General features: G+C 46.0%; 1 pseudogene; it reads left to right on the forward strand.

The window, feature by feature from the left end:
- Positions 1-994: 994 nt before the first annotated feature.
- On the forward strand, positions 995-3836 carry LOC141735472 (uncharacterized; annotated as a pseudogene).
- Positions 3837-14132: the final 10296 nt, after the last annotated feature.

Consider the following 14132-nt stretch of genomic DNA (forward strand, 5'->3'; position numbering starts at 1 on the left):
TAAAGAATCACTTTATTTTGCTGCACAGAATAAAGGCTGGCCTATAAACTGAAAAACTTGTGAAACTATTCTTACACAATGTCCCCAGTGTAGACTGCGATTGCAGGCAGATAATCCTGCTAAAGCACCACCTCTACATATCAATGAAGGGAAAACTTAATGGTCTATGTGGCAAATTGATTATATTGGACCATTCACATCCTCTGCAGGATATCGATATATCCTCACAGGAGTGGAGGTCATCTCCAGCTTGCTTATGGCCACTAAGTGTCAGAGAGCTGATGGAAAAATACAATCCTAGCACTATCGTTATGGTTCTCAAATCTACCTACTCCTGATGTTATCCAAAGTGATAATGGCTCACATTTTTCATGTAAAGAAGTACAAAATTGGGCAAAACAAGAGGGAATTAAATGAGTATTCCATACTCCATACTACCCTCAATCACATGGGATGGTAGAAAGAGCTAATGGCTTATTGAAAAAGAATCTCAAACCACACGAGGCTCAATGGGATAGGAGACTTTCCAAAGTAGTCCATCAATTAAATAATCGATATGGGCCCACTGGAAGCCCTGTAAGCTGAGCATTCTTTGTAAAAACTGAGCTCAGTGCCCCATCCAATGAGGAAAAAGAATATCCGACAACATTACAGCCAAGACAGCCTGTGATGGTCAATTTACCAGCCATAGGTACTGTGCCTATGACCTTAACTAAACCTCGTGGCCCACGTGCCTGGGAAGCTACTGATAGCAGTGGTGCAAAACACAGAATTAGTGCACGATGGATTTTTCCTTCTTGTTAATGGGGTAATCTGTTCGGCCTCTCCCCACCGAAACAAGTCTTTGCTTTCTCTTACAGCACCCTGCAGGATGGCAAACGGAAATGCTGTGTTCGTGTTAATATTCCAAACCTCAGCAATGCTGCTTCTAACCTGTGGTCAAAGAACTCTAGAGTGGCCATGGTCTCAAGCTCGTGTTAAGTATACCGGGAATATGGGAATACACTCTAGGAAGGGAGATTTAAATCTTTCCATTGTGGTCATGCATGGAAGCAAAGTATACTTAGAAAACGAATGGAGCTGGGATACAGATGGAACTAATGGAGTTCTCCGACTTCAGGGAATGTCAGGGAAAAGAATTCAAATAGGGTGCCAGATGATCAATGGGTCTACCCATGAGAAATCATCTCAGATTTCAGTGTATAGCACTGTATCAAACCCAATAATCAATGGTACAAAACAGTGCGCCTCTGAAAAATTGGACTGTTGGTACAATTTTACCTTAGTACAACCTGGTTTTGTAGTCTGTCTCTGGGCTCGCCATAGTGTGGGGCTATCATTTAAATTCAAAATTGACATTACCAAGCCTCATATGACAACATCCACACCGATCGTAAAGGATGAGAAAACTCTATCCCCACAAATTTCTGAAATTGGACCATATGTGATCAAAAATACAGGCCAACAACGAGTGTTATTTAATCCACCATGGTCTCTTAAATGAGTAGAATTAGTGATGCAAATTAACATCTCTACCATCAAACCAGCCTGTTCATCATTCCTGAGTACATCCTATGCAGAATGGTTAGCATGGTTACATGGGCGAACACTCACTTCTCCAAGACGAACAAGGAGAGATGTGACCGATATCATAGGGACAGGACTGGGAGTCTTAAATAGTATAGATGCTGAAGTACTTGCAAATAAACTGATAAATTGATACACCCATTGTGATCTTCCCTATTAGCACTGGGAACTAACCAATGGCTCTTATCTGATGTGTTGCCTCAGTGGGAAAGAATTAATAAGAGGGATCACCAATTGATTGTGGATGCACTTGGTGTAGCCCAAACCAATGTTTCTCTAGCTCTTATTTGTATCCAAGCTCAGCTGTGGATGCAATCTACGGTAGCAGCAATTGTACGAGAAGGTGAAGAAGGTACCTTACCCACTGAAATTCGAAAAGTAATCTGGGATAATGCAACTGAATTTGAAAGGGAATTCCAATCCTGGTGGTGTTTAGTCAATTTTACTTACAACCCCATCAACAACAAGGCTACAGCTTTTGTCCTAACAATACGCAATGCTTCGGTGTACACCATATACCCAATCATTGCACTAGGATTAAATCACAATGGAACTATACTCTATCCATTAGAACACAGAGCGTGGGCCCAATGGAATGGGAACAAATGGCAAACTGTTGATGTTAATGCATGCATTGTACGAGAAGAACAAGGACTGATTTGTGAGAGTAACACCATCAAAGCCCAAGACGTTTGTCTTGACACTGAACAGAATGTTTGTCATTTTGAAATACACCTCGATGAAAATCCTGAAACTGTACTTGTATATGTTGGAAAAGGATGTGTTTGTATGAGAACCCTTTGTAATACTATATTCGTAGATAATGCTACTGCAGATACAAGTAATCACTCAAATGTTTGTGTTTGCAATTTTACTAAAATTATGGGATGTGACTTCAATTATTCAGCTCCTGTTATGTCTTATCAGTCGCTACAATCTAATTATACATTGATTCGAGATTTGTTGCCTACCCCTATCGGAATGAATCTTACATTGCTGAAGATACTACTACAGCATGATGACCTGTGTCAGCTGCTAGAATGAATTCGAAATAATGGACACAAAACTCTAATCACTGTTCAGCATGATACAGAAGAGATACACCGTGTCTTTGAAAGAGTGAAGAAGGATGGAGAACACCATTGGTGGGACACTCTTTTTGGATGGTCACGAACAGCATCGGGACTGTTTAATTGTATGCTTGACCCAGTTGTGATCTTGCTAGTTCTAATTTTAATATGTTTGTTGCTTATAGTTATGTTGTATATAAAAGTTTGGTACTTGACCAAACAAATAACCCAACTTCAACCACCCAAAACATACAAATTAATAACAAATAGCAGTGCTTTACTGTCTACTTACTGTGAATCTCTAAGCACACAAACTATTAGTATACTATTTATGGCACAGAGGCAAGAGGTGACCGTACCACCACTCTGTGAAGGTAAGATGAATTGACTATAGTAACAGGGTGGAGTGTGGCGGTGCGCTCTCCCCTTTTCTCCCTCTGGCTCCTGCTCAAGCCATGGCCATCAGCAGGAGTTGTTATGAGTTGCACTTGAACTTTGGGGGGATGGTTGGCAACATAGTCAAAACACTGTTTGGAGTGGGGACCTAGGTATTTTGTTCCCTTGCGAATATGACTATAGGTCAATTCTCTTACTCTATAAATAGTGGACAGCCCAAGAGCCCTTTGAGCTCTCCTGCATGGCAGGGGGCTGCACGACAGGATCTCCCCTTGAGTGGGGACGCTTGCTTAAGGTTCTACTCCTCGAGGCTGAGAGATTCCTTGCCACAACAGATTCTCCGTAAGTGACTAATAGCATGCTAAACTTTGAAATCTTAGCTAAGTGATATAAAGGATTGATTGTGCATATATAATCCTTTAGACATAAAGCATTGGCCAAGTCTGGGACTGGGATTGGATCTAGCCGCACCTAGACTCCTCTCTGAGAAGGAGTTTAGAAAGCACGAGGGTCCTTTCTGAGCCTCGTGACTCAACAGGAGGGTCTCCCTGACAGCTCTGTCTGACCCTGTCCTCTATGCAGTAAATAATCAAGTGTACCCTGGCATCGAATCTCATAAACCACTGTTGCATTCACTACTAACTTTGTTAAATCACTGTTTTATGTTAATAAATATTTCACTACTTCTCTCTTAGGAGTGAAGTTAATCACTCTGCCCGCGACAACATTGCAGCCAGTGGAAGACCCCATGACAGAGTAGTTGGATATTTCCTGAAGGAATAGCAGACTGTGGAGAGACAATGCTGGAGCAGACTTTCCTGAAGAAACTGTGGCCTGTGGAGAATCCACTCCAGAGAAAGTGAAAAGTGTGAGAAGGAAGGAGAGGCAGAAACAAACTGTTATGGACTGACCATAACCCCACATTTCCCACCTCTACTCCTGCACTGCTCAGGGATGGGGAAGGTAGAGGAGCCTGGAGTGAAGAAGTGAAACTGAGCCTGGGAAAGAGCTGTGGGAGAGGGAAGGTGGTGTTTTCATTTCTGTCTTTTTTTCTCACCACTGAAATATATTTTAATTGGCAATAAATTAAATTAATTTTTCCCAAATTGAGGTTGTATTGCCTGTTGTACTGGTTTTGGCTGGGACAGAGTTAATTTTCTTCATAGTAGCTCATATGATGCTATGTTTTGGATTTGTGACCAAAACAGTGTTGATAATACACCGATGTTTTAACTGTTGCTGACTGCCATGGTTTGACTCCGTTGGGCAGCAAAGCACCACACAGTCGCTCGCCCCCATCCCTCGCAGTGGGATGGGGAGAGAATAGGAACGGTAAAAGTGAGAAAACTCGTGGGTTGAGATAAAGACAGTTTAATAGGGAAAACAAAATCTGCATGTGCAAGCAAAGCAAAATAAGGAATTTATACACTCCTTCCCATCGGCAGGCAGATGTTTAGCCATCTCCAGGAAAGTGGGGCTCCATCACGTGTAATGGTTACTTGGGAATACAAATGCTAAACTTTGAACATCCCCCCCTTCCTTCTTCTGCCCCCTGCTTTTTATTGCTAAGCATGTCACGTGGTATGGAATAAGAGGTGGAGAATGTACTGGTTTTGGCTGGGATAGAGTTAAATTTCTTCATAGTAGCTGACCCCAACCGACCAAAGGGATTTTCCATACTATATGACATTGTGCTCAGCAATAAAATTTGGGGGGGGTGGAGGTTGGCAGGGGCTGCCATTGCTCGGGGACTGGCTGGGCATCAGTCAGTTGGTGTTAAGCAATTGTTTTATTTTGCATCACTTGTTTTTCTTGGGTGTTATTTTCCTCTCTCTTCATTGGTTTGTTGGGTTTTTTTTAAAATTATTGAACTGGTTTTTTTCTCAACTCGTGCATTTTCTCACTTTTATCCTTCCTATCCCCCCTCTGCCCCATCCCACTGCAGGGGCAATGAGCAAGCAGCTGTGTGGTGCTTAGTTTACAGCTGAGGTTAAACCACGACAGTCCTTTTTGGTACCCAACATGGGGCTCGAAGGGTTTGAGATAATGTCAGAGCATATTAGAGGGAACTTATAATTATTATATGCTTAACAGTTGCTGATTGTGATATTGACTCATCTGTTCTCGACATTAGTTTATCTGATCTGTGCCATGCTCCCTTTTTTGCTGTATATTTTGAAGATTTTTTTGGCTTTTGCAGTTTGCTGTGCTCTGTAGCACTTACTGATGTTTTGCTTGGTAACCAGTGGGGTATGTGCTTCCAGCTTGCTCAGGGAATGTCGTTCGTAAGTGAAATGTTATATCATGCCTTTAGAGAGCTTTGTTTGAAGTTAATAGATACAATGCTGTTGAACATGCTGAATATGTTGCATGGTTTACGTGCTCTTTGTATTTTTATGTGGTGGTTTAAACATGCTATTTTTATATGGTTTGGCATTCAGATGTATAATATGATTACTTGGATAACGGCTGTACCTGCATGTTTTGGGCATCATGTGATGGATTCTATTACTAATTACACTTTTGGTTTCACCTGGGAAAGGTTTATCTTGCCCTTCAATGCTTATGTCAAAGAGCTAGGGGATGGAAACCTTTTGGGCTGCTTAGGAAATGAATGTTACTTTCAAAAGATTGTGATTTTGTTGCTGGTGCTCCTGAATGTGTTGTAGGGGTGGTTTTGTGTTAAACATCGCTGCAGGAGTGGGTATTGTGTGACATGTGCTGCTGCTACTCATGTCCCATGGGCCAATTCACAGCTGGCACAGACACAAGCTACCCCCCTAATGCGGACTGTCCATGCTTCTGTCCCTGCTTGTACTGTGGGAAGCTGCAGCATTGGCCCCACCAGCCCTAGCAGTATTGGCCATGCCAGCCACCCCCACCACCAGTGCAGGCTATGCTCCAGCCCATCCTGGCACTCATCAGCGTGCAGTAAAAGTTACTCTGCTGCCTGCACTGGCACCAGTTGCTCCAGCCTTGACAACAAGAACTATTGCTATTCAAACTCAAATGGAACTGGTACAAGTTGCCCTGGTGATCAGAAAGCAGAAAAAGAAATCAGCTTGTTCCCCTGTCCCTTATAATGAAAATCCAAGAGGGGGTCCTTCTCAGTAAGAAGAAGAGGGAAAACCGAGTTTATTGGACTGTGTGGATTCAATGGCCTGGCACATTAGAGCCACAAAAGTATAAAGCCCTGGTGGACACTGGTGCACAGTGTACCCTATTGCCATCGAATCATAAAGGGACAGAATCTGTCTCTATTTCTGGAGTGACAGGCAGGTCTCAAGAACTGACTGTACTGGAGGCTGAAGTGAGCCTGAATGGGAATAAATGGGAGAAGCACCCCATTGTGACTGGCCCAGAGGCTCCGTGCATCCTTGGCATAGACTACCTCAAGAGAGGGTATTTCAAAGACCCAAAAGGGTGTAGGTGGGCTTTTGGTATAGCAGCTGCAGAGACTGAGGACATTACACAGCTGTCTACCTTACCTGGCCTTTCAGATGACCCTTCTGTGGTGGGACTGCTGAGGGTTAAAGAACAGCAGGTGCCAATAGCTTCTGACACATTGCATCGATGACAGTATCGCACCAACCAAGAATCCCTGATTCCCATCCAGAACCTGATTCATTGGCTGGAGACCCAAGGAGTGATCAGCAAGACTCGCTCCCCCTTTAACAGCCCGATATGGCCAGTGCGAAAGTCTGATGGAGACTGGCAGCTAACTGTAGACTATCGTGGCCTGAATGAAGTCACACCCCCACTGAGTGCTGCTGTGCCAGACATGCTAGAACTGCAATATGAACTGGAGTCCAAGGCAGCCAAGTGGTGTGCTACAATTGACATTGCTAATGCATTCTTCTCTATTCCTTTAGCAGCAGAGTGCAGGCCACAGTTTGCTTCCCCCTGGAGAGGCGTCCAGTACACCTGGAATCGACTGCCCCAGGGGTGGAAACACACGGCCCTACTATTTGCCATGGACTGATCCAGACTGCACTGGAGAAGGGTGGAGCTCCAGAACACCTGCAGTACATTGATGACATCATTGTGTGGGGTGATACAGCAGAAGTTGTTTTCAAGAAAGGTAAGACAATAATCAAGATTCTTCTGAAAGCAGGTTTTGCCATAAAAAGAGGTAAGGTCAAGGGACCTGCATGAGACATCCAGTTCTTGGGAATTAAGTGACAAGATGGTCGTCGCCAGATCCCAATGGATGTGATTAACAAAATAAATCTATGTCCCCACCAACTAACAAAAAGGAAACACAAGCCTTCTTAGGCATTGTGGGTTTCTGGAGACTGCACATTCCAGGTTACAGTCAGATTGTGAAACCTCTCTATGAAGTGACTCGAAAGAAAAATGATTTTACGTGGGGTCCTGAGCAACGACAGGCCTTTGAGCAAATTAAACAAGAGATTGTGCATGTAGTAGCCCTTGGAACCAGTCCAAACAGGATGGGACATTAAAAATGTGCTCTACACCGCAGCCGGGAACAATGGGCCTACCTGGAGCCTCTGGCAGAAAGCACCAGGGGAGACTCGAGGTCGACCCCTAGGATTCTGGAGTGGAGGCAACAAAGGCTCCAAGGCCAATTGTACTCCAGCTGAGAAAGACATCTTGGCAGCATATGAAGGAGTCAGAGCTGCTTCAGAGGTAATTGGTATGGAAGCACAGCTCCTCCTGGTGCCCCCATTACCAGTGCTGGGCTGGATGTTCAAGGGTAAAGTTCCTTCTACTCACTCCAGGTAGCATCAGTGGCATGATAAGTGGGTTGCCTTAATCACGCAGCGAGCTCAAATAGGAAACCCCAATCATCCAGGAATCGTGGCAGTGATCACAAACTGGCCCGAAGGCAAAGACTTTGGAATGCTACCAGAGAAGGTGGTGACTCGTGCCGAGGAAGCCCCACCATATAATGAACTCTCAGATAATGAGAAACAGTGTGCTCTATTCATGGATGGATCTTGTTGTACTGTAGAAAAGCATTGAAGGTGGAAAGCTGCTGTGTGGAGTCCTACATGATGAGTCAGAGAAGGTGAATTGAGTCAATTTGCAGAGGTAAAAGCCATCCAGCTGGCCTTAGACATTGCTGAGTGAGAAAAGTGGCCAATACTCTGTCTCTGTACTGACTCATGGATGGTGGCAAATGTTCTGTGGGGATGGTTAAAACAGAACCAACTTTCTTTTCAGGAATTTTATTTCTTAGCTAGGCCTCTTCTAACTCTCTGAAATTAACAGCATGTTGTGCCGAAAACGGTTTGTTCTCAGAGTGATAAGACCAATGTTTACAATTAGTGCCAAGGAATGGTACACAGAGAGGGTCTTGCTTAGACTTATTGCTATAACAACCAAGGTCAGCTAATTTCGTTATTTGCCCCGTTAGAGGGTCAGAAGTGGAAAAGCGTAGAGGGGTCCCACCTGCAGGGAGGAGCGGACAGGACAGGTGACCCAAAACTGACCAACAGGGGTATTCCATCCCATCTGCCCCATGCTCAGTATAAAAGCTGAGGGATCAAAGGGTCAGCTCTCTTTCTTCGATGGCCGACGTCCGAGGAGGACCCTGTCTGTTCATCTGCCTTTGATCCCGATCTGTGTGTCCCTGACTCCAGCTGTGGAATCCAGTTCCCACCCGTTGCTGACTCCAGTCTGGGACTTCCCCAGTGCCTGCTGGTGACATCATCCTGGGAGCTTGATACGGTTTTGTATATACTGTATCTATTTCATTATTTCCTTTTTTATTTTATTATTAATATTTCATTAAAGTAGTTTAGTTCCTTCTAAACTTGTAAATCTCTCTTTATCTCTCCTCCTCTTCTCCGTGTATGAGAGTTTGGGGGGGAGCATCTGTCGCCGGCCATTGGCCAATTTGGCCAAAACCATGACATGAAGGTATGCCGTGTAGATGCCCACATACCCATGAGTCGAGCCACTGAGGCACATCGAAACAATCAGCAAGTGGATCAGGCTGCTAAGATTTCCCAGACGGATTTGGACTGGGAACATAGAGGTGAACTATTTTTAGCTCGGTGGGCCCATGACACTTCAGGTCACCAAGGAAGGGATGTAACATATAAATGGGCCTGTGACCGAGGGGTGGATTTAACCATGGACGCTATTGCGCAGGTTATCCACAACTGTGAAACATGTGCCGAAATCAAGCAAGCTAAATGGTTAAAACCTTTGTGGTATGGGGGACTGTCCTGGTTCCGGTGGGGATAGGGTTAACTTTTCCTGGTATTCCATGCCATGTGAGCCACGCCCACCCTGAGCTGCCGGGGGAGGGGGCAGGAAGTTGCTGCTTAAAAGCGGGCTGGGGCGTCCCGGGTCCAGCCGGTCGGCGAGTGACGGGGAGCGGCGGTTCTGTAATCGCGTTTGTATATTCCCCTATCCGTGGTGGTGGTGGTGGTGGTGGTGGTGGTGGTGGTGGTGTTTGCCTGTTCCCTTTGCTGTTCTGTTAAACTGCCTTTGTCTCAACCCAAGAGTCTTGCCTTTTCTTACGATCCTTCCTGTATTAGGAAGGCACGTGCAAGCGGCACGTGGTTCTTTGTTGCCGTCTGAGGCTAAACCACGACAGGGACGATGGCTGAAATATAAGTATGGGGAGGCCTGGCAAATTGACTGCATCACACTCCCTCAAACGCGCCAGGGTAAGCATTACGTGCTGACAATGGTGGAAGGAAGCACCAGATGGTTGGAAACCTATGCCGTACCCCATGCTACTGCCCAGAATACCATCCTGGGCCTTGAAAGGCAAGTCTTGTGGCGACATGGTACTCCATCTGTCTGGTAGAGCATCTGTTGGCTTGTTCTTTGTGCCAGGTTGGCCGATGATGACATAAGGTTAACCAACTATTTAGTAATATCACCAAGGGATATGCCCCGAGGCAGTGTGGTTATGGGTGGCAAGGCATGTGGGAGAACATGAGCAGGTACATAGAATGGTTATCAGTTCCAATGATCTGGGACTTCATCCCTGAACAAGTGCGGGATCCTGATGATGTGATAAAATGCTTGAAAAAAAGGATGACCTGGCCCTGTCTATGCCAGAGACACAACTTCTTGCACTGTGCTGGGGCCTGGGTTTGAGTGGCAAGGTTTTGGTAGTGGGGAGGGGGGCTATAGGGGTGGCTTCTGTGACAAGCTGTTAGAAGTTTCCCCTATATCAGAGCCAGTGCCAGCTGGCTCCAAGATGGACCTGTTGCTGGCCAAGGCTGAGCCAGTCAGCGATGGTGGTAGTGCCTCTGTGCTAATATATTTAAGAAGGGAGAAAAAACTGTCTCCAGGCACCAGAGAAGAGATTCCCCTGCAGCCTGTAAAGAAGACCATGGTGAAGCAGGCTGTCCCCCTGCAGCCCGTGGAGGTCTATGGTGGAGCAGATATCCACCTGCAGTCCATGCAGGACGCCATGGTGGAGCAGGTGGATATGTCCGAAGGAGACTGTGACCGTGTGGGAAGTCTGTGCTGGAGCAGGCTCATGGCAGGACCTGTGACCCCACAAAGAGAGGAGCCCGTGCTGGGGTAGATTTTCTGGCAGGACATGTGACCACAAGGGGAACCCACGCTGAAGCAGTCTGTTCCTGAAAGACTGCGCCCCGTGGAAAGGACCCACGCTGGAGCAGTTTGTGAAGAGCTGCAGCCTGTGGGAAGGACCCGGGTTGGAGAAGTTCATGGAGGACTGTCTCCCGTGAGTGGGACCCCACACTGGAGCAAGGGAAGAGCGTGAGGAGGAAGGAGCAGCAGAGACAATGTGTGATGAACTGAGCACAACTCCCATTCCCTGTCCCCTTGTGCTGTCGGGGGGAGGAGGTAGAGAAATTGGGAGTGAAGTTGAGCCTGGGAAGAAAGGAGAGGTGGGGGGAAGGTGTTTTAAGATTTGATTTTATTTCTTGTTACCCTAATCTGACTTGATTGGTAATAAATTTAATTAATTTCCCCAAGGTTTTGCCTGTGATGGTAAGCAGTGAGTGATCTCCCTGTCCTTATATTGACCCTCAAGCTTTTTGTTGTTTTTTTTTTTTCTCCCCCTGTCCAGTTGAGGGGGGGGGGGTTGGTGGGCACCTGGCCTCCACCAAGGTCAACGCACTGCACTACTGAACACTATTTAGTACTGCTCAGCACCCTCAAGGAGAAGAGAGGGTCTCTGGATCTGAAGACATACCAACAGACAGTGTGGCTAAAACAGAGACCCAACCCTCATCAGTCATCCCTATAGTCAAGAAGAAACAATGGAAGTCAACTTGTTTAGTAAGGGATGAAGAAGCTTCTCCTAAGAGGGAGCAGGAGAAAGAATCAGAAGAGGCAGCCTGTTCTGCAGCAGAACAGACACAAGAACAAGAGAGGGAAGAGACAGAAATAATGAGAGAGAAACCACCTGATCCCTATCACTAAGTGAGTGGGAAGATATGCAAAAAGATTTCAGCCATCAACCAGGCTGGAAAACTATCAGCTGGTTACTCTTATGTTGGGATATCGGTGCCAATAGACTTAGAGGGTAAGGAAGCAGCTGGGATCCCTTGCTAGGGATAAAGCCATTGACAAAGGGATTGGAAAAGGGGCAGCAGTCCTCAGTCTCTGAAGGCAGCTCCTATGGAGTGTGATGGAAAGGTATCCCCTGAAGGAAGGTCTTGCAAATTCCCGAAGCAAATGGACCACCATTAAGGGAGGTATCCAGTATCTGAGGGAATTAGCCATGGTGGAGGTGATCTACAGCAACCTGGACAACAACTGGACATCTAGAGACCCAGAAGAAATCCAGTGCATGCAGACCATGTGGTGAAAGTTTGCACAAAGTGCATTGACATCATATACCCACACCCTGGCGATAAGGAGCTGGACAGACACGGAGGCACCAACTGTAGATGAACTGGCCAGACAACTCCAAGAATACGAAGAGAATCTCACTTCCTCCATGCGGGCCTGCATCTCGGCTGTGAAGAAATTGACCCAAAACTTGTCCCAGCAATTCAGAGAGAATATGTCTTCCTCGCTCGTACTGACCAATATGTCAGCTATTAAGAATCAGCTTTTTTCTGCATGAGGAAAAGGGTGCCAGTGGTGCACACCACGTGCAACCCTGTGATTCTATCTACGTGACCACGAGGGGGACATGAGGAAGTGGGATGGTGAACCTACCTGGAGACTAGAAGCTCGGGTACAGGAACTGCAAGGAAAAACAACAGACGAAAGGCATCCATCTGGGAAAATTACTGCTCCCGTTTCTGTTGGGCAGAGTAGAAGGGCTGATTGTACTTTTGAGCCTGATGAAGGGACTTCTCTTTTGCAGCTACAAAAATCAAGTAATGAAGACTCCAACCAGGAACAGAGGGGCTCTGCCTTTGTCAAGGCGGAAGAAAGGGACAACCAGTTCTACTGGACTGTGTGGTTTTGATGGCCTGGCAAATCAGCCCCATGGGAGTATAAAGATCTAGTGGACACCGGTGCACAGTGTACATCAGACTGCAAAGGGGCAGAATCTATCCATATTTCTGGAGTGATGGGAAGATCCCAACAGCTGTATGTGTTGGAGGCTGAGGTAAGCCTAACTGGGAATGAGTGGGAAAAACATCCCATTGTGACTGTTGCAAAGGCTCCATGTATCCTTAGCATAGACTACCTCAGGAGAGGATACTTCAAAGACGCAAAAGGGTATCACTGGGCTTTTGGTGTAGCTACCTTGTGTACAGGGAAGATTAAACAGTTGTCTAGCTTGCCTGGTTTCTCAGAGGATCCGTCTGTGGTGGGGTTGCTGTGGGTTAAAGAACAGCAGGTGCCAATTGCTACCATGACAGTGCACTGGCAACAATATCGCACCAATTGAGACTCCCTGGTTCCCATCCATAAGCTGATCCGGTGACTGGAGAGTCATGGAGTGATCAGTAAGACTCGTTCACCCTTTAATAGTCTCATATGGCCAGTGTGAATATCTAATGGAGAATGGAGGGTAACAGTGGATTATCGAGGCCTGAATGAAGTCACGCTGCTGCTGAGCGCTGCTGTACCAGACATGCTAGAACTCCAATATGAACTGGAGTCTCAAAGGCTGTCAAATGGTATGCAACAATTGATATCGCTGACACATTTTTCTCGATCCCTTTGGCAGCAGAGTGCAGGCCACAGTTTGCTTTCCCCTGGAGGGGTGTCCAGTACACCTGGAATCGACTGCCCCAGGGGTAGAGACACAGCCCTACCATTTTCCATGGACTGATCCAGACTGCACTGGAGAAGGGTGAAGCTCCTGAACACCTGCAGTGTATTGGTGACATCATTGGGTGGGGCAACACAGCAGAGGAAGTGTTTGAGAAAGGGAGAAGGATGATCCAGATTCTTTTGAAAGCTGGTTTTGCTATAAAACAAAGTAAGATCAAAGGACCCGCACAGGAGATCCACTTTTTAGGCAAGATGAGCATTGTCATATCTCATTGGATGTGATCAATAAAATAATAGCTATGTCTCAAAAAAGAAACACAAACTTTCTTAAGTGTCTTGGGTTTCTGGAGAATGCGTATTCCAGGTTATAGTCTGATCATAAACCCTCTCTATCAAGTGACCCAGAAGAATAATGACTTTGAATGTTGCCCTGAACATCAGCAAGCCTTTGAACAAATTAAATGGGAGACAGTTGGTTCAGTAGCACTTGGGCCAGTTGGGAAAGGACAAGATGTGAAAAATGTGCTTTACACCTCAGCCAGGGATAATGGCCCCACCTGGAGCCTCTGGCAGAAAGCACCTGGAGAGATGTGAGGACGACCACTAGGGTTTTGGAGCTGGGGATATAGAGGATCTGAAGCCTTTACACTCTAACTGAAAAAGAAATATTAGGAGCATATGAAGGGTTTCAAGCTATTTCAGAAGTAGTTGGTACTGAAGCACAGCTCCTTCTGGCGCCTCGATTGCCTGGCCTGGGTTGGATGTTCAAAGGGAGGGTCCTCTCTACACATCATGGAACTCTTGCTATGTGGAGTAAGTGGGTAGTGTTGGTCATGCAACAGGCTTGAATGGATAACTTCAACTGCCTAGAAATACTGAAAGAGACCATGGACTGGCCAGACAGCCAAAAATTTGGAGTGCTGCCAGAGGAGGTGA

This window comes from Larus michahellis, chromosome W (assembly GCF_964199755.1).
Source record: "Larus michahellis chromosome W, bLarMic1.1, whole genome shotgun sequence".
Classification (NCBI taxonomy): Eukaryota; Metazoa; Chordata; class Aves; order Charadriiformes; family Laridae; genus Larus; species Larus michahellis.